Source organism: Coregonus clupeaformis, unplaced genomic scaffold (assembly GCF_020615455.1).
Source record: "Coregonus clupeaformis isolate EN_2021a unplaced genomic scaffold, ASM2061545v1 scaf1363, whole genome shotgun sequence".
In the NCBI taxonomy this organism is placed as follows: Eukaryota; Metazoa; Chordata; class Actinopteri; order Salmoniformes; family Salmonidae; genus Coregonus; species Coregonus clupeaformis.
In genome coordinates this window covers 112,439-137,944 of record NW_025534817.1, presented here as the reverse complement: position 1 = coordinate 137,944, position 25,506 = coordinate 112,439, and the positions used below count along the sequence as shown (strand labels likewise).

At 43.7% G+C, this 25,506-nt stretch overlaps 1 pseudogene; it reads right to left on the bottom strand.

The window, feature by feature from the left end:
• Positions 1-71: 71 nt before the first annotated feature.
• Positions 72-24,598, bottom strand: LOC123486946 (annotated as a pseudogene).
• Positions 24,599-25,506: the final 908 nt, after the last annotated feature.

Sequence of the window (25,506 nt, the reverse complement as noted above, 5' to 3'; positions counted from 1 at the left end):
TTTTTGATGGAAATATGGAGGTGGCTCTTAAAAGAGCCTTTGGGGGATTTTCGAGTTAAGGTCATCCTCATTTATGCGCGCTCTCCACGAATACGGCGGGCCAGCTGGATGTCCTTGGGCATGATGGTCACCCGCTTGGCGTGGATGGCGCACAGGTTGGTGTCCTCGAACAGGCCGACCAGGTAAGCCTCGCTAGCCTCCTGCAGGGCCATCACGGCGGAGCTCTGGAAGCGCAGGTCGGTCTTGAAGTCCTGGGCGATTTCTCTCACCAGGCGCTGGAAGGGCAGCTTGCGGATGAGTAGCTCAGTGGACTTCTGGTAACGACGGATCTCTCTCAGAGCCACGGTGCCGGGCCTGTAACGGTGAGGCTTCTTCACACCGCCGGTGGCCGGGGCACTCTTGCGAGCAGCCTTAGTGGCGAGCTGCTTCCTGGGGGCTTTGCCACCGGTGGATTTGCGAGCGGTTTGCTTGGTTCTGGCCATGGCGCGTCTCTGCATTTCGAGGCTATACTCCCGACTGTCAGTGTGCTTTTGCCAGCGCGCAGTGTGTAGTTGTGTGCAGGCAGTGTACTATTGGCCTCGTTTGCGATAACAGGCTAGCATTAAAATATAACACAAGATTTCACTCTTGACTTTGACGACTATTATTGCGCGCAAAGGGCCAGCAGTGTGCTATTGTACGCACGCGCTTAGTGGACTATTGTTTTGGGCGCCCAGTGTATTGTGTTGGGCGCGCTGTCCTAAAAAAAAGAAGAAAAGCATCCCTTCCAGTAACCGACAGAGGAGTCCTCCGCAACGGGCCAATCGGGGTGGTGGGGAGATGGTGTCCAATCAGCAGATGCCACTGCCGGCTTTATACATTTCACATGGGCATTTCGAGGCTATACTCCGACTGTCGCGCCATGGCGAAGCCTACAGGAAGCAGCTAGCCGCCAAGTCGGCAGGTAGCTTAGTGGGTAAGAGCGTTGTGCCTGTAACCGAAAGGTCGCTGGTTCTAATCCCCGAGCCGACTAGGTGAAAAAAAGCAAGCACTTAACCCTAATTGCTCCTGTAAGTCGCTCTGGATAAGAGCGTCTGCTAAATGACTAAAATGTAAATGTAAGTCTGCGCGCAGGAGCGCCTCCCCGTTACGAGCCCTGCCAGCGCCTGGGGAGAAAAATCGCCCAGTTCTTCAAGATCGACCTGCGCTTCTAGAGCTCCGCGGTGATAGCCCTGCAGGAGGCTAGCGAGGCTCACCTGGTCGGTCTGTTCGAGGACACCAAACTGTGTGCCATCCACGCAAAGAGGGTGTCCATCGTGCCCTAGGACATCCTGATGGCCCACTGTATTCGCGGAGAGCGCGCAAATGATGACCTGATCTCCAAAATCCCACCTCCATATTTCCATCAAAAAGGCACAATTGCTCCATTTATACGCGCACCTCTACATTTCTCACCATGTATATTAACCTGTCTTAAAGCTACGTATTGCACGTTTTACTTGCCTGAGGCGTTGAAATAAAACGCATAAATCCAAAGGGATTATCTACAATAGTCAAAGACGCGCGGCAGGCCGAAATACTCCAGCCAAATAATTGGCCAAATCAGGAAGGACAAAGGAAGTCTCGGTGCATGCGTTGCTTTATTCAGCACAGTTGAATGGACAGCACTTCTGCTTCATCTCCACTCACGAGACGGGTAATAGAGGAGCTCCGTGGTGCTGAAATGTACAAAGTTGTCCACTATCGGTATATCTATTTATTATGGCCATCGAAATGTTAGCTATTCAAATCAGATCCAACAATTATATCAAGGGATTAGAAATCCAAGGTTTAAAAACAAACGTGTCATTGTACTCAGAGGATCTAGATACATTTTCTAACCTCTCTGGAATACAACCACATTATGATAAATGTACTATATAAGGTATTGACCTTCCTGTAGCTCAGTTGGTAGAGCATGGCGCTTGCAACGCAATGGTTGTGGGTTCGATTCCCACGGGGGCCAGAATGAAAAATGTATGCACTCTGGATAAGAGCGTCTGCTAAATGACTAAACTGTAAATTGGATCACTGACAATACAACTTGTAGTTTACCAATAAAATGGTCTGATGGTGATGTGGATACATATCCCAAAATAAATAAAATGATCTCACTCTATTAAATGTTAATAGAAAGTTAGCAAAAAATTACAAGATCTTGCTACCAAGGAAAGGTAAAAATACCTGTCTATTTGTGGAAAAAAACTAATAGAAAAAAACATATATTTATTGATATTGTATAGCCTTACTTGTTGATATCTCAGACGACCAGAACCTTAATAATAATCACCATACTTACTTCACATAGCACGGACATATAGTAGACTACTGACACTCACTCCTATGGAATGGGTATGGGGACTGGACACGCCGGACCCAGACCCTACTGTTGTCGATCACACATATTAATGTCGTGTTCAGGGTGCTATCAGAGTTATCGGAAATACCTAGTTCCGACTGGGAAGTTTCACTTGAATGACCCTCCAAGTTCGAATTACAAGTGAGAAATTGTGAAAATGTTGTTGCCAATCTTATTGGTTTAAGAATTGTTCCGACTTCAAAACCACTTTAACACAATCATGTCGGAGTTACAACTTCCCATTTTCCACGAGAATGTGAAGTTGGCATAATACAGCATTCAAGTGCTAGTCGGTACTTGGAAACGGACATTTCTGACTTGCTAACTGGTTGAACGTGTTACAACAAGTATATAATATGATTGACATAACCATAATAGAAAGGCCTTGGAAGTGCCATAAGTGAAAGCCGACATTTCATTATTTTACATTAACCTCTTTAACATGTATTAAATGAATTATGAAGAAAATTGTGTAATTTAGGCTCTACGAAATATGAAATGCATTATGAAGAAAATCGTGTACTGTTGCCTACACGGAAAAGGGGCCTTTCTGACCAAAAGTGCACCAGTATCCCAAAGTATTAAAGTATTAATCGAAATCAAGCATAGAAAACAGCGTTAACATTAATAAGGGTGGCAGGTAGCTTAGTGGGTAAGAGCGTTGTGCCAGTAACCGAAAGGTCGCTGGTTCTAGTCCCCGGGCCGACTAGGTGAAAAATCTGTCGATGTGCCCTTAAGCAAGGCACTTAACCCTAAATGCTCCTGTAAGTCGCTCTGGATAAGAGCATCTGCTAAATGACGTAAATGTAATAAAACAATTTTTCCCACGTAAATGTGTGTATTTTCTCACAAATTATGTTCAGAAAATCTCAAACAGTACATAGGCATACAACTACAATGTTTGAAACATTATTAAATAAAGACAACATTTCTGTATATTCACAACTATAATAAAGAAAAATAGGCTATCCGTTTATGGTTGTTGTGTGTAGCTTACTGGTTAAATTGGTGTCTTTTCGCACAAATTAAGTAGCACATAAATTCGTGTCTTTTCACACAGAAACGCACGAAATCTGCTGAAATACATTACGCTACCTGTGGCTTTCTCGAGCACAGTTATATGTCAGACATTTGAATGGTTACGGATAGGGGAAAGCAAACCCCGTATTGAGTCAATACTGTCATCTATTGGTAAACATAATCCTTAACGTAAATATCCCAGGTTAGTACACAACAATTTTCCTTGCATGTTTTGCTAGGTCCTGCAGGACATCACCCCCTTCATCTTCCTGGAATAAAAAAACCACACACAAACACAGACATTCTTTCAATGTTGGGAACACATTTTACATGAACATTTAAATCAAGATGGATTACGAGATGCCCAGGCTGATGCGCAAAGGCAACTATGCCGAGCGTGTGGGCGCTGTCGCACCAGTCTACCTGGCTGCCGTGCTCGACTGCCTGACTGCTGAGATCCTGGAGTTGGCCGGAGACATTGCCCGTGCAAACAAGAAGCCTCACATTACACTGATTAACTCTATAGTATTATCCCAGTTTACGGTCTTGCCTACACCTAGCGAACAGTTTTTTAATTGATATGAAAAATAAATATTCCATTTGATTTGGAACAGCAAGCCAGACAAAATTAAACGGGCCTATTTATAAAATGAATATCAATAGAGAGGACAGAATTTATTAAATATTTTAAGCTTGGACCTACCACTAAAAGCTTCAGTCATACAAAAGTTATACTTAAATCCGAATTGGTTCTCTAGAAATGTGTAAGACTGTCTCACCACGTTCAATAAATGGCATTTCCCCCCTTTATTCAGATTACAACCTCTCACTTTCAGTTATTTGAAATGAAATCAATTCTCAAATATCACTATATCTAAAACAAGCAGTGGCGGCTCCTGAAAAAATTCTCAGGGGGGGCAATTTTTCTGATGATTTAGGTGACCTACACACATTTTAAAAAAGATATGTCCAGCAACAACATGAAGACAGGGGCAGCATATAAGTCAATACCAGAAGCATTTATTGACTGATCTCAAAAGTGTTGGCTTACCAGGGTTGGTGGAGCCCTCAGTTTCATCTTTGCCTCGCAAAGCTAACTCAAACACTCCGCAAAACTTCACACACTGGATTAGCCGGCTGAGGATGTGGCGGTTCTTGCTAATGTCGTAGTAAATATATTTGTTATAGTGAATATGGAATATGATATGTTGAGTAAAATGTTGTGCTAAGATCTATTTAGGTCAGGAGCTGGTTATAAGTTCTGTTCCTATCCAATAACAATGGACAAAAGGGTCCTATCTTGTCAGCCTTGTCAGCAGGTGGCCAAGGACAACACCCACGCCATAGGCCTCTCAGTTCTTCCAACTCACGAGTTCTTGCTCTGAGGACACACACACACACACACACAAACACACACACACACACATCATCACTGTTAAACACACACACACACACACACACACACACACACATCATCACTGTTAAACACACACACACACACACAAAAATCCCCTCTCTTAGGCTGAACATTTGAAGACAGAGAACCCGACTCAGAGCCAATGCAACAGTGACAGTAGCCTGGAGGGGACCTCGCCCAACTCATCAGGACCAATCAGAAGATCAGAACTACTAGATTCAACCTACTTCATTTATTGCATAAAATGTCTGCACACAATGTTTCGGGGCTCTCTTCAGATAATAATAATAATAATAATAATAATAATATGCCATTTAGCAGACGCTTTTATCCAAAGCGACTTACAGTCATGCGTGCATACATTTTTGTGTATGGGTGGTCCCGGGGATCGAACCCACTACCTTGGCGTTACAAGCGCAGTGCTCTACCAGCTGAGCTACAGAAAGTGGATACTCATGGATGCGCATCGCAATTGTAAAATGTCAACACAATTGGAGACACCACGTCATTTTTGGAGACATGTTATTGACAGTAAACTATTGTAGATGCGACTGCTAACTAAAAAAACATTTTAGCTGGCTAGCTAATCATCTTAGCTAAATGTGGGGCAAACAATTCAGTTATTTACCGTTAATTTGAGGGATTGGGGTGAAAGAAATCGAGTTACATAGTGATACTTTACGATATACTGTATTGACAATATCGCAATATTTTAGCGCTAGTTGGCTGTACCTGCACCAAAACACCATTATTGTTCCTTCATAGCTTGTTCTCAATCTTTTCACATTGGGAGCCAATTTGTTTTCAGCACTTTTATTTCCATGACTGATCAAAACTCGTTCTCATGGCTTTCTGATCCCTCTGCAACAGACATATGGTGCGCAATAAAATCACAGTATCGAATCGCAATACGTATAGAATCATGAGACTCGCAATGCATATATCTTATCGTGAGGTCCCTGGCAATTCCCAGCCCAAGTTCATTTGCCACAACAAATCTCTTCGCTAGCAAACGCGATGTCTTCTCCAAAACGGCAATGTGTCTCCAGCAATGTTTACTTTTTTGACGTTCTATGGCATCTCCACTTTCCAAGCATATATGACCACATGTAATATTTTGGTAAGTGATGCAAATAGTGAACTATGTAGGGCCAGGATGTAAAATATATGTAGCTGCAGCAATTTCTCTTATCTGATATGGTAAGTAATGGGGCTTAATGTATAGCTCCCTAAGAGTTTGACGAACGGGTCCGTGCACGCGATTCCAGATATCTTTACCTCTGAATAAACTGCCTTTATTATACCATATCCACCCTGTCCAAAGTCTCTACTTGGTCTCAGTTCTCCAGTAAACTTGTGATTATCAACACTAACCTCATCGTTGTGGCGGCGGACAGCTAGCCTGTATCCCTCATCAAGTTGAGTGGCAATGTTATTTTTCCGTTCGTACCAATTTTTGGAAAATCCTCGGGTGTAGGACTTTCCGCCTTTAGTAGAAACCTGTTGAATTATAAATTTGGTCTGGGAGGTCCTAATTGTTTCGTTGCCAATTTATCTTCATTTGTTCGCCGACAAAAAGGAACTTCTTTCAAAGACACAATCCGCTCTTTTCTTAGTTACGTTCATGGTTACGTAACGTATGACGAAAGCGCGTAAGTGCAAGCCCTCAGACACCCATAGAGATTGTATTGAAAGATCTGATATTTGAAAAACATAGATTTTACATGGGAGTCTATGACAGACTTCTGGGCGATTTTCAACCTGACTGAAATCGCCCCAAAAGGGGGGGGGAGCCATTTGAAGCACGACTTTAGCCTGATTCGACATTTAGTGGCAGTGTGGCACTGTGGCAGATCAGACGTATAGATTACAACACTGATAACTACTGTTGCCGTGATATAATTGATTAGAAAAAAAATCCCTTCCTTTTCCCGTTTGGCAGTGCGTCGCCCATATCGCCCTATTGAACAGGCCGCCCCTGAAAACAAGCCATATAAAGTTGGATGCAATTTCAATTTAATCATCCAGAAACGACAGAACAAACTCAAATACACTAATAGAAAAATACATATGTCTTGATATTGTATAGCCTACTTGTTGGTATCTCAGACGACCAGAACCTTAATAATAATCACCATACTTACTTCACAAACAATAATTATACTAGCTGCCTGCACATAGCACAGACATATCACTGTAAACCCGAATAAGTAAGCAGAACTTTAAGAAAGTGAGGCAATCCGTTGCCACAGTTTTTGAGTTCATAAACTCAAACATTTGAGTATATTATTGCTTATATATTTGGAGTTCATGTTAAATGTAATTTTTAATTATAATTAAATTAAATTTACTGATTAAGCCAACTCAAACATTTTCAGTTTATGCTACTCAGAATATTTATTCATCTTTCTCATTGCAATATCTCAAGAGAACTTAATAATTTCAAGCATGAAAATGAAACATAAATATCCTGAGTTAACTTAACATTTATTCGTTTTTTCAATCAATCTTCTGAATACCCATAACTCAAAAACATAGACTTGTTACAACTCAAAATCATTTACCACCAAATTTAAAATATTTGTGGCAACTGATTGCCTTAAAAATAATAAGTACTATTGACTTAAAGGTCAAACAAAAAAACATCATCTATTCAGATGTTTAGTATAAACTTTTCTTGCCCAGTCTTTTAGCAAAAAAATATGAAATAAAAAAACATTAATAAAAAATAACAATTAACAAGTCTACTTCTGGGCATTTTGTTTATACTTTAAGATGAACTATGTAATAGTAGAACATATTCAAACTCAGAAAAGCTAAAATTACATTAAGAAAATATCATTATATCACAAATAGCTTATAAACTGTTAATACAACATTACCAGGAGGGCATCAGCAAGTCTTGGGTGGTGACCAAACCTTTGTTTAGAAAGATTATTTGCCCACACCTGTGCCTTTTAGCACAAAATGAAACAATCTATTTAATAATAATAGTAATATAACTATAATAGTAATAAAAATAATTAAAAATTGAAAAGAGAATTAAATAAACAATTAAAGGCACACTTTTGGCCATCTGGTTGTAAACTTGCAGTGCAGCAATGTATAAACAAATTGCTTGTAAATTCTTCACAACTAAAACGGCTAAAATTTCAAAACGGTACATTAACATGTACAAAGGCAGTGTTTAGCCTTCCTTTGGCTATCTGGTTCAAATCTAGCAACTTCAGGGTGCACTGTATAGTTTTAGAAAATTAATTCAAACTCAAAAGCAAAATTAACAATATTAATAAGACAATAAAAATTATTTAACCATTTCCATAACTGAATAAACATCCCATCCTCAGAAGAAAATAAGTCCCTATAACACTGTTTCCAACTAGAAAGGTGGCTACTTTTAAAGTAGTAGCCTGAAACTTTGAGGACAGTTTATTTATTTATGAAAATGTATCAATGAAGAGCTTTCCTTTCTGATAACAATGTACTTCCCAAAGCTATATAGTACACCTTTTAAAAACAAAATGCCATAGTGTATAAATATGGAGGATATATTTATTCATAATTCAAATTGAAAGTCCAAAGAGAAAAAGAAGCAAGATCAAATTAATAGTATTATTTTACTACGCTACTAGGAAAAATCATGCCATAATTAAATGTATGATGTAAAAGTTAAAGTTGTTTTATTTTAGCCTTTCCCCTTTATAATTTTCAATTTGACATTTTATCTTTTGAATTTTATTTTTTACATTTGACATTGACATTTTCAGATTCACCTTTTACATTTTGATTTAAGCTTTTCATTTAGAAGTGACAGGTGTCAATTTAAATGAGGAGGCATGGCCCAACGGCTGGTGGGAGGGTCTGAAACGACTTCCAGCTGACAGTTGAAGCTTTGCATTTTAAATGTGACTTTTTAAATTTAATTATGGCATGATTTTTCCTAGTAGTGTAGTAAAATAATAATATTTTTAATTTGATCTCGCTTCGTTTTCCCTTTGGCCTTTCAATTTGAATTATGAATAAAAATATCCTCCATATATAAACACTTAATTCAACCCTGAATTTCAGTTTAACAACAATTAAATGTACATTAAAACGTACAAAGACAGTGTGTACTTTGTGCCATTTGGCTGAAAACCCATTGAGTAGAGCAGCAACTTTAACATAAACAGTTTAACAGTATTCAACATGGACCTGACATGACATATTCTCATTATGGACTATGCTCTAACAGAGTGAGCCATCAGAATCAGAACTCCTTTTTGGATCTTCAGTTACACATACAACATCAGCTCATTTTTAAGATTCTGCAGCTTGGATGACAGTTTAGAGTCATTGGAACTAAAGAAGAAAACTCAGGGGACAAAGAGAATTTCACCCACCTGGTGGGGGGAAAACAACGCTTTTTTTTTTGGCACAACCCTCTTAACCACTAAGCTACCTGCCGCCCAAGACCAAGTAAGATTTTCTGTGTGAACTCAAAAGTGTTTGTCAGTCCCTTGGGATAGCTGAGATGTAGTGCATAAATCAGGCCGAACATTACCAGGAAGGCATCAGCAAGCCTGGGGAGATTGACAACCACATCACCCTCTAGGACGACAGAGACTCTCACTGGGTGGTAGTGAACTGGGCTTGTGGCATCATCACTGACTGTTGTAAGGAGGACCACTGATGCATCCCACAGGTCTGGCTCATCCATATCATCCTTTAAAAAATGAAAGGGAGAACATATACTAATCACATTTACTGAAACTATGGCTGTGGCAATTTTGATTACAGTTGGATGCAGGGGTGGAACGGTACATGTATTTGTATTGAACCGAAATGGTACGGGCGTCTCGGTACGGTACATGAATTTACACGGAGAATACACAGTATAAAAATAAAGAAAACTTGAATGCAAATTAATTAATGTAATGCGGAACTACTGTTAGACAAGCGGTTCTTTAGGGACACCTAATCTGTAGCCCTGCCCTTAGCTCTGAAGCTCCCGAGCCCCGCCTACATGTCGAGTCAGTCAGTCCAGTCCAAATGAAGAGTCCACATGAAGCGAACTAGTCCCTTCCAAATACAACAAAACACGGACGTAGCTGTATCCCTTCTCGCCTCGACCACAAATGGCCTCCAGGCCCGTTTGATTCGCTGTTTGCTCCGGTATTAGCTGTTAGCTCCGCCGTTAGCTTCGCCGTTAGCGTGTGAAGCTAACACCAAAACTCACATCATCCCCTGTCACCTGCAGCTGGCCTTCCGTAACGACGAGGACCCAACATCCGGGCGGTGCTACTCCCCAAGAAGACCGAGAATGCCGTCAAAGCCAAGTAAATTCGCTACTGCGGCTTCAACTTGACTACTCAACCCCCAAAGGCTATTTTAAGTGCCAACCAATTGAGTGGGTGTATACACAAAGAACCAGACACCTGGATAGTTCCCGTTGAGGTTCCCCCCGGAAGAGAAATGGTTTCTGACTGCAACAGTGAGTCCTACAACATCTTAATTATATCAACCCCCTCTCCACTAAGCACCCCAGTCATTTTAGGGACACATATCACTTCTTAGAAAATATCAAACACATAGCTGTTCCCTCCCAAACATATACACATATATACAGTATCTCACAAAAGTGAGTACACCCCTCACATTTTTGTAAATATTTGAGTATATCTTTTCATGTGACAACACTGAAGAAATTACACTTTGCTACATTGTAGAGTAGTGAATGTACAGCTTGAATAACAGTGTACATTTGCTGTCCCCTCAAAATAACTCAACACACAGCCATTAATGTCTAAACCGCTGGCAACAAAAGTGAGTGCACCCCTAAGTGAAAATGTTCACTCGTTAGTGTTACAAGGTCTCAGGTGTGAATGGGGAGCAGGTGTGTTAAAATTTGGTGTCATCGCTCTCACACTCCCTCATACTGGTCACTGGAAGTTCAACATGGCACCTCATGGCAAAGAACTCTGAGGATCTGAAAAAAAGAATTGTTGCTCTACATAAAGATGGCCTGGGCTATAAGAAGATTGCCAAGACCCTGAAACTGAGCTGCAGCACGGTGGCCAAGACCATACAGCGGTTTAACAGGACAGGTTCCACTCAGAACAGGCCTCACCATGGTCGACCAAAGAAGTTGAGTGAACGTGCTCAGCGTCATATCCAGAGGTTGTCTTTGGGAAATAGACGTATGAGTGCTGCCAGCATTGCTGCAGCGGTTGAAGGGGTCGGGGGTCAGCCTGTCAGTGCTCAGACCATACACTGCACCAAATTGGTCTGCATGGCTGTCGTCCCAGAAGGAAGCCTCTTCTAAAGATGATGCACAAGAAAGACCGCAAACAGTTTGCTGAAGAGAAGCAGACTAAGGACATGGATTACTGGATCCACTGTCGCCACTGGGGAGCTACAATTCATTGAGGGAACCATTACTGCCAACATGTACTGTGACATACTGAAGCAGAGCATGATCCCCTCCCTTCGGAGACTGAGCCGCAGGGCAGTATTCCAACATGATAACGATCCCAAACACACCTCAAAGACGACCACTGCCTTGCTAAAGAAGCTGAGGGTAAAGGTGATGGACTGGCCAAGCATGTCTCCAGACCTAAACCCTATTGAGTATCTGTGGGGCATCCTCAAACGGAAGGTGAAGGAGTGCAAGGTCTCTAACATCCACCAGCTCCGTGATGTCGTCATGGCGGAGTGGAAGAGGACTCCAGTGGCAACCTGTGAAGCTCTGGTGAACTCCATGCCCAAGAGGGTTAAGGCAGTGCTGGAAAATGATGGTGGCCACACAAAATATTGACATTTTGGGCCCAATCTGGACATTTTCACTTAGGGGTGTACTCACTTTTGTTGCCAGCGATTTAGACATTAATGGCTGTGTGTTGTGTTATTTTGAGGGGACAGCAAATTTACACTGTTATACAAGCTGTACACTCAATACTTTACATTGTAGCAAAGTGTCATTTCTTCAGTGATGTCGCATGAAAAGATATACTCAAATATTTACAAAAATGTGAGGGGTGTACTCACTTTTGTGAGATACTGTGTGTGTGTGTATATATATATATACATACACACAGTGGGGGAAAAAAGTATTTAGTCAGCCACCAACTGTGCAAGTTCTCCCACTTAAAAAGATGAGAGGCCTGTAATTTTCATCATAGGTCAACTATGACAGAGAAAATGAGAAGAAAAAAAATCCAGAAAATCACATTGTAGGATTTTTAATGAATTTATTTGCAAATTATGGTGGAAAATAAGTATTTGGTCAATAACAAAAGTTACTCAATACTTTGTTATATACCCTCTGTTGGCAATGACACAGGTCAAATGTTTTCTGTAAGTCTTCACAAGGTTTTCACACACTGTTGCTGGTATTTTGGCCCATTCCTCCATGCAGATCTCCTCTAGAGCAGTGATGTTTTGGGGCTGTCGCTGGGCAACACGGACTTTCAACTCCCTCCAAAGATTTTCTATGGGGTTGAGATCTGGAGACTGGCTAGGCCACTCCAGGACCTTGAAATGCTTCTTACGAAGCCACTCCTTTGTTGCCCGGGCGGTGTGTTTGGGATCATTGTCATGCTGAAAGACCCAGCCACGTTTCATCTTCAATGCCCTTGCTGATGGAAGGAGGTTTTCACTCAAAATCTCACGATACATGGCCCCATTCATTCTTTCCTTTACACGGATCTGTCGTCCTGGTCCCTTTGCAGAAAAACAGCCCCAAAGCATGATGTTTCCACCCCCATGCTTCACAATAGGTATGGTGTTCTTTGGATGCAACTCAGCATTCTTTGTCCTCCAAACACGACAAGTTGAGTTTTTACCAAAAAGTTATATTTTGGTTTCATCTGACCATATGACATTCTCCCAATCCTCTTCTGGATCATCCAAATGCACTCTAGCAAACTTCAGACGGGCCTGGACATGTACTGGCTTAAGCAGGGGGACACGTCTTGCACTGCAGGATTTGAGTCCCCGGCGGCGTAGTGTGTTACTGATGGTAGGCTTTGTTACTTTGGTCCCAACTCTCTGCAGGTCATTCACTAGGTCCCCCCGTGTGGTTCTGGGATTTTTGCTCACCGTTCTTGTGATCAGTTTGACCCCACGGGGTGAGATCTTGTGTGGAGCCCCAGATCGAGGGAGATTATCAGTGGTCTTGTATGTCTTCCATTTCATAATAATTGCTCCCACAGTTGATTTCTTCAAACCAAGCTGCTTACCTATTGCAGATTCAGTCTTCCCAGCCTGGTGCAGGTCTACAATTTTGTTTCTGGTTCCTTTGACAGCTCTTTGGTCTTGGCCATAGTGGAGTTTGGAGTGTGACTGTTTGAGGTTGTGGACAGGTGACTTTTATACTGATAACAAGTTCAAACAGGTGCCATTAATACAGGTAACGAGTGGAGGACAGGGGAGCCTCTTAAAGAAGAAGTCACAGGTCTGTGAGAGCCAGAAATCTTGCTTGTTTGTAGGTGACCAAATACTTATTTCCCACCATCATTTGCAAATAAATTCATAAAAAAATCCTACAATGTGATTTTCTGCAAACAAAATTCTCAATTTGTCTGTCATAGTTGACATGTATGATGAAAATTACAGTTTTTTTTTTATCCACAGAGGGTTCTCCCCAACAAACTGGCAAAGTACACAGACTTACTAGAGAACCACAGAAAGCGTAAGTCCTCCTCTTCCAGTGATACTCTTGTGAAAAATGCAAAAATCACAGCCTTCGCTGCCCCAGGACGGGTAACACAAGCAACGCTTGACAAGCTGGTGCTAAATTTTGTATGTGAGGCCAACCAACCATTTTCTGTGGTTGAGACGCCATCCTTCAAGACTTTGATAGAAACCTTGCAACCTCAAACAGTAATGACAAGGAAAACGTTATGCACAAGAATACAAGAAGCTGCAAAACACAAGAAGAGCATAATCATCAAAAAGCTGAGTGCTGTGAACTATGTTGCTACCACAACAGACTGCTGGTCTGCCAGACAACGTAGCTACTTAGGTGTCACCTGTCACTGGATAGACAACACCTCACTGGAGAGGCACTCCGCTGCATTGGCTTGTAGACCTGTCAAAGGCTCGCACACGTTTGATGTCCGTGCTGCTGCATTAGAGGAAATACATTCTGAGTACCACATCAGGGAAAAATTGACCATGGCGACAACAGACAGTGGCTCAAACTTCCTGAAGGCCTTTTGATTATATGGTGAGGAGAAAAAGGAGGAAGCCATCAATGTACAAGAAGAGTGACTCCACCCTTGATGATGCAACAGAAGATCAGAGTGAGTCAGAGGTGGAGTGTCAAGATGTGTCTGCTATTCTGGATGACAACACAGGCCTTGAGTACCAACTTCCAAGGCACCAAAAGTGTGCATGCCATCTCCTCAATCTTATATCCACAGTTGATGCCACTGCTGCAGGAGGAGCTGCAAACGAAACCTACAAGAGGCTGTCTCGGTCTGATTTTGCAAAGTGTCATGCTCTTTGGAATAAAACCAGCAGGTCAACCAGTCTGATAACAGTCTGCTGTAGTTTACAACAATTCTAATTTCTAAAGTGGAAGTTGTGAGAGTTTTACTCGGGTGGTTCAGTGAAACAATTATAGTTTCTGAGGTGGAAGTTGGGAGAGTTATATATATATATATATATTTTTTTTTTTTGGTGAGGGAGGCCTGCTCTCTCCTTTCCCTGATGTTTAGTTCATTTTATTCCGATCTCCTCTGCATTATTGTAGCCATCTGCTGCAGCCTGTCAACTATGCCTCTGCCTCTGCCTATCCCTGTTCTCTCCTCTCCGCACAGGCTACACAAACGCCTCACACCGCGTGGCTGCTGCCTCTCTAACCTGGTGGTCCCTGCACGCACCACACACCTGGAGTTCCAGGTCTCAGGCAGCCTCTGGAACTGCCGTTCTGCCGCCAACAAGGCTGACTTCATCCCAGCCTATGCTACCCTCCAGTCCCTCGACTTCCTGGCACTGACGGAAACATGGATTACCACTGAAAACACTGCTACTCCTACTGCTCTCTCCTCGTCTGACCATGTGTTCTCGCATACCCCGAGAGCATCTGGTCAGAGGGGTGGTGGCACAGGAATCCTCATCTCTCCCAAGTGGTCATTCTCAATTTTTCCCCTAACCCATGTGTCTATCTCCTCATTTGAATTCCACGCTGTCACAGTCACTAGCCCATTTAAGCTTAATATCCTTGTCATCTATCGCCCTCCAGGTTCCCTTGGAGAGTTCATCAATGAGCTTGACGCCTTGATAAGTTCCTTTCCTGAGGATGGCTCACCCTTCACAGTTTTGGGGGATTTCAACCTCCCCACGTCTACATTTGACTCATTTCTCTCTGCCTCCTTCTTTCCACTCCTCTCCTCTTTTGACCTCACCCTCTCACCATCCCCCCCACTCACAAGGCAGGCAATACGCTTGACTTCATCTTTACTAGATGTTGCTCTTCTACTAATCTCACTGCAACTCCCCTCCATGTCTCCGACCACTACTTTGTATCCTTTTCTCTCTCGCTCTCCTCCAACACTACTCACTCTGCCCCTACACAGATGGTAACGCGCCGCCGCAACCTTCGCTCTCTCTCTCCCACTACTCTCTCCTCTTCCATCCTATCATCTCTTCCCTCTGCTCAATCCTTCTCCCTCCAATCTCCTGATTCTGCCTCCTCAACCCTCCTCTCCTCCCTTTCTGCATCCTTTGACTCCCTGTGTCCCCTATCCTCCCGGCCGGCTCGGTCCTCCCCTCCAGCTCTGTGGCTTGATGACTCATTGCGAGCTCACAGAACAGAGCTCCGGGCAGCTGAGCGGAAATGGAAGAAAACTAAACTCCCTGCCGACCTGGCATCTTTTCACTCCCTCCTCTCTACATTTTCTTCATCTGTTTCTGCTGCTAAGGCCACTTTCTACCACTCTAAATTCCAAGCATCTGCCTCTAACCCTAGGAAGCTCTTTGCCACATTCTCCTCACTGCTGAATCCCCCCCCTCCTCCCTCTCTGTGGATGACTTTGTCAACCACTTTGAAAAGAAGGTTGACGACATCCGATCCTCGTTTGTTAAGTCTAATGACACTGCTGGTCCTGCTCACACTGCCCTACCCTATGCTTTGACTTCTTTCTCCCCTCTCTCTCCAGATATAATCTTGCGACTAGTGACTGCAGGCCGCCCAACAACCTGCCCGCTTGACCCCATCCCCTCCTCTCTTCTCCAGACCATCTCCGGTGACCTTCTCCCCTACCTCACCTCGCTGATCAACTCATCCTTGACCGCTGGCCATGTCCCTTCCGTCTTCAAGAGAGCGAGAGTTGCACCCCTTCTCAAAAAAACCAACACTCGATCCCACTGATGTCAACAACTACAGACCAGTATCCCTTCTTTCTTTTCTTTCCAAAACTATTGAGCGTGCCGTCTTTAGCCAACTCTCTTGCTATCTCTCTCAGAATGACCAAACCAGTCAGGTTTCAGGACTGGTCATTCAACTGAGACTGCTCTTCTCTGTGTCACGGAGGCTCTCCGCACTGCTAAAGCTAACTCTCTCTCCTCTGCTCTTGTCCTTCTAGACCTGTCTGCTGCCTTTGATACAGTGAACCATCAGATCCTCCTCTCCACCCTCTCCGAGCTGGGCATCTCCGGCGCGGCTCACTCCTGGATTGCGTCCTACCTGACCGGTCGCTCCTACCAAGTGGCGTGGCGAGAAGCTGTCTCCGCACCACGTGCTCTCACCACTGGTGTCCCCCAGGGCTCAGTTCTAGGCCCTCTCCTTTTCTCCCTATACACCAAGTCACTTGGCTCTGTCATATCCTCACATGGCCTCTCCTATCATTGCTACGCTGACGATACACAACTAATCTTCTCCTTTCCCCCTTCTGATAACCAGGTGGCGAATCGCATCTCTGCATGTCTGGCCGACATATCAGTATGGATGACGGATCACCACCTCAAGCTGAACCCTGGCAAGACGGAGCTGCTCTTCCTCCCGGGGAAGGACTGCCCGTTCCATGATCTCGCCATCACGGTTGACAACTCCGTTGTGTCCTCCTCCCAGAGTGCGAAGAGCCTTGGCGTGACCCTGGACAACACCCTGTCGTTCTCCGCCAACATCAAGGCGGTGACCCGATCCTGCAGGTTCATGCTCTACAACATTCGGAGAGTACGACCCTGCCTTACACAGGAAGCGGCACAGGTCCTAATCCAGGCACTTGTCATCTCCCGTCTGGATTACTGCAACTCGCTGTTGGCTGGGCTCCCTGCCTGTGCCATTAAACCCCTACAACTCATCCAGAATGCCGCAGCCCGTCTGGTGTTCAACCTTCCCAAGTTCTCTCACGTCACCCCCCTCCTCCGCACACTCCACTGGCTTCCAGTTGAAGCTCGCATCCGTTACAAGACCATGGTGCTTGCCTATGGAGCAGTGAGGGGAACGGCACCTCCGTACCTTCAGGCTCTGATCAGTCCCTACACCCAGGCGAGGGCATTGCCTTCATCCACCTCTGGCCTGCTGGCTCCCCTTCCTCTGCGGAAGCATAGTTCCCGCTCAGCCCAGTCAAAGCTGTTCGCTGCTCTGGCACCCCAATGGTGGAACAAGCTCCCTCACGACGCCAGGACAGCGGAGTCACTCACCACCTTCCGGAGACATTTGAAACCCCACCTCTTTAAGGAACACCTGGGATAGGATAAAGTAAGTACCCCCCCAAAAAAAAATAAATAAATAAATAAAAAAGAAAATTAAAATAAAAAAAATAAAAAATAAAAACAAATGAAAAACAAAAAAATATATATATATAATTGTAAAGTGGTTATCACATTGGCTATAGGGTGAATGCATCAATTTGTAGTCGCTCTGGATAAGAGCGTCTGCTAAATGACGTAAATGTGCCCTTGAGCAAGGCACTTAACCCTAATTGCTCCTGTAAGTCGCTCTGGATAAGAGCGTCTGCTAAATGACTAAAATGTAAATGTAAATGTAAACAGTGGAACGTGAATGCAAGCTGCTGTTTCTCCGACCCAATCAGACACGCTGGAGCTCCCTGTTCCTCGCTGTAGAAAGGATTGTGCGCATTCACCGAGAGCAAGGAGAACAAGCAATTCGCAATGTCTGCACAGCATTAAAGATAAAGATGTAAGTTGACAAAATGTATATTTTGTTTTAAAAGAATAATAAAAATAAATAAGCCTTGCTGATTAATGGGTGATTCCACTTGTCTCAAGTAACTAAGTTTTCTTTGCATGGTGGTGTGACAATTGTGGATGAAATAATTTAACTAATTTATTTTATTTTTATTTATTTGTGCATTTAACATGTACAATGCATAATAAACACATTGTACCAGAAATAGCTATAAGTAATTGTTTTATCGTTACATCTTTTATAGGTTCAATCCAGCTGAAATTGGGTTTTTGGTCGAGTATGCTGCTGTGATGAAGCCTGTTGCCATGGTCCTTAATATCCTCCAAGGGGAATCATCTGTGCATATGGGCCTCCTGCTGCCAACACCTTACCAGTTGCGGGACAAGCTGAAGAGGTTGGAGTCAACTTGCAAAATGTGTACACCTCTTGTTCACGCCCTGCAGCAAGGGATCCAGAAACGTTTTGGAGACGTCATGAAAGAGCCTGAGCTGATTGCAGCAGCAATACTCCTACCAAGATTCAGAACATCCTGGACCACAGAGGAGAACATCTTGAATGCTGGTAAATATAATTGTTTATCAATTCAAATGTGAACCAGTAGACATTGACCTATATAACTCTGTATAATATTACTGTAATTTAGGATTATAGTGTGTCAGTGACAAACCACAGGGTGGCAATATAGTTAGAAGCTCAGGTAGCTTTTAATGTCAAACATCAGCAGCTTGACAGCCTATACAGTAGAAGGGTAAGAATAATGTGCAGACTTAATTCGTTTGAAAAACGATTTATCTTGCCCTAAAACCCACAGGCCTTGACTACATCAGAAATCACCTCAACACCGACTTGGATGATGTCACCAGCGCAAACAGCGGCCTCTCTGATGAAGACGACTTCTTTGCATCCATGGAGTTGGGAAAATCACAAGTAGGAGAGCTGGAGAGGTACCTTTCATGTCTGTCCCCTGCAGGTATGGATCTACTCCACACCTTTCCTCGCATCAAGAAGCTGTCACTCAAAGTCAACACAGGTCTTCCTGCATCTGCAGCCTGTGAGAGACTTTTCAGTCATGCAGGACTCCTGTTCACTGCTAAACGATCACAGCTTCACAGCAAGAACCTTGAGAGCCAGCTACTGTTGAAGCTTAATAGTGACATCACTGAGCGATTCTTTGGTGAAATAGTTTGTTTCTGCATGTTTTGACACACACACACAAACTCCCAGTGGGGCCTTCAATATAAAAGGGTTTTCATGTTACTGTGCCAAAGAGTTCCTGGAGTGTTGACTGAAGTCAACCAGTCAAAGGGCCAGTGTCAGCCTAAAGGTTAGAATATTGCCAAATCTGTTGTCTGCCTGTGGCAGTCTAGATGGGGGAAGCTGCTCCTCTCTCAGCTGCTTTTGAGCAAAGCGTGTAATCCCCTTAACTGTGTAATGGTTGTGCTAGAGAGCACAGAGCTATTAATGTATAACTCCATTGTAAAGACACATCATACATGCTTTATGCTGCTTATCTTGGGGGGGTGGGGACAAGTGTGACTTTTTTTTTGCTGACTTTTCTTGTTAGATATTGGAGCTGGAAGTAAACATAATGCCCCATCTACAACTACATCACTCTCCTCTGATGCCTTTTAGAGAACATGCATTCAGCTTAATTTGTGTTCTGGGATACTAGGCCTGCAATATTGTTTTATTTGGCCATCTATCATGGACTGGTGCTTTTTCAGTTGATGTGTATTGCTGCTCTTTTCCTCTGCTCAGTGAGATGTGCAGTGTGGCCTAATCACAGATCAGAGTATTAATTTCTAGGCACACAGAAAAAGGGCTGTTGCTTGCCATGCAATACAAAGGTACCGAGTAGGCCTAATCAACACCTATTGATTATTTTATGTTGACCGCTTCCTTCTGGTGTGCAGTTTTCTGTTCAGCATACCTGGTATGAAATGTTTGTGTTTCCTTCTGTTGTTCTGTCACTGTGGAGACACACACATACACAGTTTATGAGAGTTTATGGGCTGCCTCATTCTAGTTCTGCCTGGTAAAAAAAAGTATAAAGGTTTGGAAATGTGTGTTACTTGTGCTTATTTTTTTATTATTATTATTTTATTTGATAAGTACTTGAATTTACCGGAATTATTTTAATTTAAGCTATTTTGTAATTCATTTTAATTTATTTATTGTTGGATGAACTATAATTTGCCTAAAGATGATTATTTTGTATTTTTGTCTGTCTGATTGTTGCCTTGTGTTAAAAAATAAACTCAAGTAACTCAACAGTTACTCAGTACTTGAGTAGTTTTTTCACCAAGTACTTTTTTACTCTTACTCAAGTAATTATTTGGATGACTACTTTTACTTGAGTCATATTTGTTATATCTAGCCTAGCTGTAGAAGAACGGACATCTGCACAGTTTCACATTGTACATCACTCTGTCGTTTAATGACATGTGCCACACATTCTGACAACCCATTCATCCGTAAAGCAGCACACTATCGTAAACCATAACAACGTACAGTACGACGTACAGCACGTCGTACCATACATAACATTTCCCCCCCTTTCCAAAACCAGGGACTGGTACCATATATAAAATGTCCATAGGGCAAGAACCTAGAGTGATACCTGTAAGAAATAAACATTAACCCTTAAACGGATGGACTCTCCAAACTAGCCAGTTCAGTCCATTAACCTGGAGGTTGACTAAGACACCTAACGGAGCCTAAGAATGAAAAGAGGTTAAGTAGTCCCCCAGATAAGCAGGGCGAGTTCGTGCCCGCATAGGCCTTTCTTCATCCGCCACCGCTTGTGGATCTGGCCCTTGGGGAGCCCACAGAGGCTGGGGCTCGGGTGGTAGTGGTGGAGGAGGTCCATCCGGTGGCGTCTCTGGCCTGCATGTCTGTTTTGTGTGCCTTTGTGTTCCTCGAGGGGCAGGGACTTTTCTGAGGCGGCTGGCGTGCCAGCGTGATCCATTGCTCATCATGAAATATGGCGGGCCCCAGTTGTCGACTGACCTGCAAGGGGTCCGACCAGAATGAGGGCATTTTGTTGTACTGCTGAGGCCGTCGGGCTCGGACCCAGTCTGACACTTGGATGATCGACAACTTAGAGCTAGTAGCAGGGGCCGAACGACACACTCACTTTCGCAAAGTGATTGTATTTTGAACAGTTCTTGCATATTTTCCCACGGGCTGGGCAGTTTGAAGCCCTTGAATTGTGAGAGCTAGCCCCACAGTTGCCACAGCTACTTCTGTTGGTTTGTCTGTGTGCCTGCTGCACGGGCATGCCGGTGTCTGTGTCCATGCAGCTATCGACGTGGGAGGGCGTGCGCAGCGCGTGATCGTTGTAGTGCGCCTGCTCGGGCTGAAGCTGCTGTGTGAGAATGGCTGGGGGCCGAGTGTATGCTGCAGAGCTGTCTGTTAGCATTGAAGAGCATTCCAACGCCGCTTCAACGTGGAGTGCTATTTTAATAGCTCCATCTAGTTGTAAATTATCCGATTCCAAAAGCAGTTTCTCCCATGTCTTTTCACATAACGTCCCCTCTATCAACTGATCCCTGATGATCTCGTCCTGAAGTGTCCCGTAGTTACAAGAGCTAGCCAAATCCCTCAGATTAGCCACGTAGCTTTGAATGGACTCACCCGGCCGTTGGTGTCTCTTCCGTAGCCGGTAGCGTCGCTCTTTCCCGGCGAAGTGGTTGGAAATGTAGACGTGCGCGTATATAATAATAATATGCCATTTAGCAGACGCTTTTATCCAAAGCGATTTACAGTCATGTGCGCATACATGTTTACGTATGGGTGGTCCCAGGGATGGAACCCACTACCCTGGCGTTACAAGCGCCATGCTCTACCAATTGAGCTACAGAGGACCACGTATAAATAGATCAATTATGCCTTTTTGATGGAAATATTGAGGTGGGATTTTGGAGATCACTTCATAATTTACGCGCGCTCTCTGCAAATAAGGCGGGCCAGCTCGATGTCCTAGGGCACGATATGCACCCTCTTTGCGTGGATGGCACACAGTTTGGTGTCCTCAAACAGACCGACCAGGTAAGCCTCGCTGGCCTCCTGCAGGGCCATCACGGCGGAGCTCTGGAAGCGCAGGTCGGTCTTGAAGAACAGGGCGATTTTTCTCCCCAGGCGCTGGAAGGGCACATTGCGGATGAGCAGCTCAGTGGAGCTTTGGTAACGACGGATCTCTCTGAGACACGGTGCCAGGCCTGTAACGGGGAGGCTCTCCTGCGCGCAGCCTTGGCGGCGAGCTGCATCCTGTAGGCTTTGCCACGGGTGGATTTGCGAGCGGTTTGCTTGGTTCTGGCCATGGCGCTAGCTTCCTTCTTAGACAGTCGGAGTATAGCCTCGAAATGCCCATGTGAAATGTATAAAGCCGGCAGTGGCATCTGCTGATTGGACACCATCTCCCCACCACCCCGATTGGCCCGTTACGGAGGCCTCCTCTGTCGGCTATCGGAAGGGATGCTTTGCTTCTCTTTTTTTTTGACCGCGCACCCAAAACAGTACACTGCGCACCCAAAACAATACACTGCGCGCCCATAAAACACACTGTACGCCAAAAAACAATACACTTTGCGTGCGCCCGCAATAATACACTGCGCGCCCAAAACAATAGATCACTGCTGGCCTTTACACGCAATAATAGTCGCCATAGTCAAGAGTGAAATCTTGTGTTATAATTTAATGCTAGCCTGCTATGGCAAACGAGGCCAATAGTACACTGCGCGGATGCAACTGCACACTGCGCGCAGGCAAAAGCACAATGTGCGCGCAAAAGTACACTGCCGGCCCTTTATGCGCAATAATAGTCGCTGAAGTCAAGAGTGAAATCTTGTGTTATAATTTAATGCTAGCCTGCTATGGCAAACGAGGCCAATAGTACACTGCGCGGATGCAACTGCACACTGCGCGCAGGCAAAAGCACAATGTGCGCGCAAAAGTACACTGCCGGCCCTTTATGCGCAATAATAGTCGCTGAAGTCAAGAGTGAAATCTTCTGTTCTAATCTAATGCCAGCCTGCTATCGAACGATGCCAATAGTCCACTGCGCGCAGGCATTAGGACACTGCCGCGCGATAATATTCATCAAAGTCAAGAGTAAAATCTTTTGTTCTAATCACCACATGTTCAGTAATGGCATTTCCCCCTTTATTCAAATTACAACCTCTCACTTTCAGTTATTTGAAATGAAATAATCTCTCAAATATCACTATATCTAAAACAAGCCATAGAAAGTTGGTTGCAATTTCAATTAAATCATCCAGAAACGACAGAACAAACTCAAATACACTAATAGGAGAAAATATATATTTATTGATATTGTATGTTGTATAGCCTTACTTGTTGGCATCTCAGACGACCAGAACCTTAATAATAATCACCATACTTACTTCACATAGCACGGACATATAGTAGACTACTGACACTCACTCCTATGGAATGGGTATGGGGACTGGACACGCCGGGACCCAGACCCTACTGTTGTCGATCACACATATTAATGTCGTGTTCAGGGTGCTATCAGAGTTATCGGAAATAACTAGTTCCGACTGGGAAGTTTCACTTGAATGACCCTCCAAGTAGGAATTACAAGTGAGAAATAGTGAAAATGTTGTTGCCAATCTTATTGGTTTAAGAATTGTTCCGACTTCAAAACCACTTGAACACAATCATGTGGGAGTTACAACTTCCCATTTTCCACGAGAATGTGAAGTTGGCATAATACAGCATTCAAGTGCTAGTCGGTACCAAGAAACGGACATTTCTGACTTGCTAACTGGTTGAACGCGTTACAATAGCCTAAGTATATAATATGATTGACATAACCACAATAGAAAGGCCTTGGAAGTGCCATAAGTGAAAGCCGACATATTTCATTATTTTTACATTAACCTCTTTAACATGTATTAAATGAATAATGAAGAAAATTGTGTAATTTAGACTCTACGAAATATGAAATGCATTATGAAGAAAATCGTGTACTGTTGCCTACACGGAAAAGGGGGCTTTCTGACCAAAAGTGCACCAGTATCCCAAAGTATTAATCGAAATCAAGCATAGAAAACAGCGTTAGCATTAATAAAACAATTTTTCCCACGAATTAAGTTGCACGTAAATGTGTGTATTTTCTCACAAATGATGTTCAGAAAATCTCAAACAGTACATAGGCATACAACTACAATGTTTGAAACATTATTAAATAAAGACAACATTTCTGTATATTCATAACGTTTAATTAGCCATAATAAAGAAAATAAAGAAAAATAGGCTATCCGTTTATGGTTGTTGTGTGTTAAATTGCTGTCTTTTCGCACGAATTAAGTAGCACATAAATTCGTGTCTTTTCACACAGAAACGCACGAAATCTGATGAAATACATTATGCTACCTGTGGTTTTCTCGAGCACGGTTATATGTCAGACATTTGAACGGCGACGGATAGCGGAAAGCAAACCCCGTATTGAGTCAATACTGTCATCGATTGGTAAACATAATCCTTAACGTAAATATCCCAGGTTCGTACACAACGATTTTCCTTACATGTTGACTTTGCGCGCAGCCTTGGCGGCGAGCTGCATCCTGTAGGCTTTGCCACGGGTGGATTTGCGAGCGGTTTGCTTGGTTCTGGCCATGGCGCTAGCTTCCTTCTTAGACAGTCGGAGTATAGCCTCGAAATGCCCATGTGAAATGTATAAAGCCGGCAGTGGCATCTGCTGATTGGACACCATCTCCCCACCACCCCGATTGGCCCGTTACGGAGGCCTCCTCTGTCGGCTATCGGAAGGGATGCTTTGCTTCTCTTTTTTTTGACCGCGCACCCAAAACAGTACACTGCGCACCCAAAACAATACACTGCGCGCCCATAAAACACACTGTACGCCAAAAAACAATACACTTTGCGTGCGCCCGCAATAATACACTGCGCGCCCAAAACAATAGATCACTGCTGGCCTTTACACGCAATAATAGTCGCCATAGTCAAGAGTGAAATCTTGTGTTATAATTTAATGCTAGCCTGCTATGGCAAAGGAGGCCAATAGTACACTGCGCGGATGCAACTGCACACTGCGCGCAGGCAAAAGCACAATGTGCGCGCAAAAGTACACTGCCGGCCCTTTATGCGCAATAATAGTCGCTGAAGTCAAGAGTGAAATCTTGTGTTATAATTTAATGCTAGCCTGCTATGGCAAACGAGGCCAATAGTACACTGCGCGGATGCAACTGCACACTGCGCGCAGGCAAAAGCACAATGTGCGCGCAAAAGTACACTGCCGGCCCTTTATGCGCAATAATAGTCGCTGAAGTCAAGAGTGAAATCTTATGTTCTAATCTAATGCCAGCCTGCTATGGCGAACGATGCCAATAGTCCACTGCGCGCAGGCATTAGGACACTGCCGCGCGATAATATTCGCCAAAGTCAAGAGTAAAATCTTTTGTTCTAATCACCACATGTTCAGTAATGGCATTTCCCCCCTTTATTCAAATTACAACCTCTCACTTTCAGTTATTTGAAATGAAATAATCTCTCAAATATCACTAT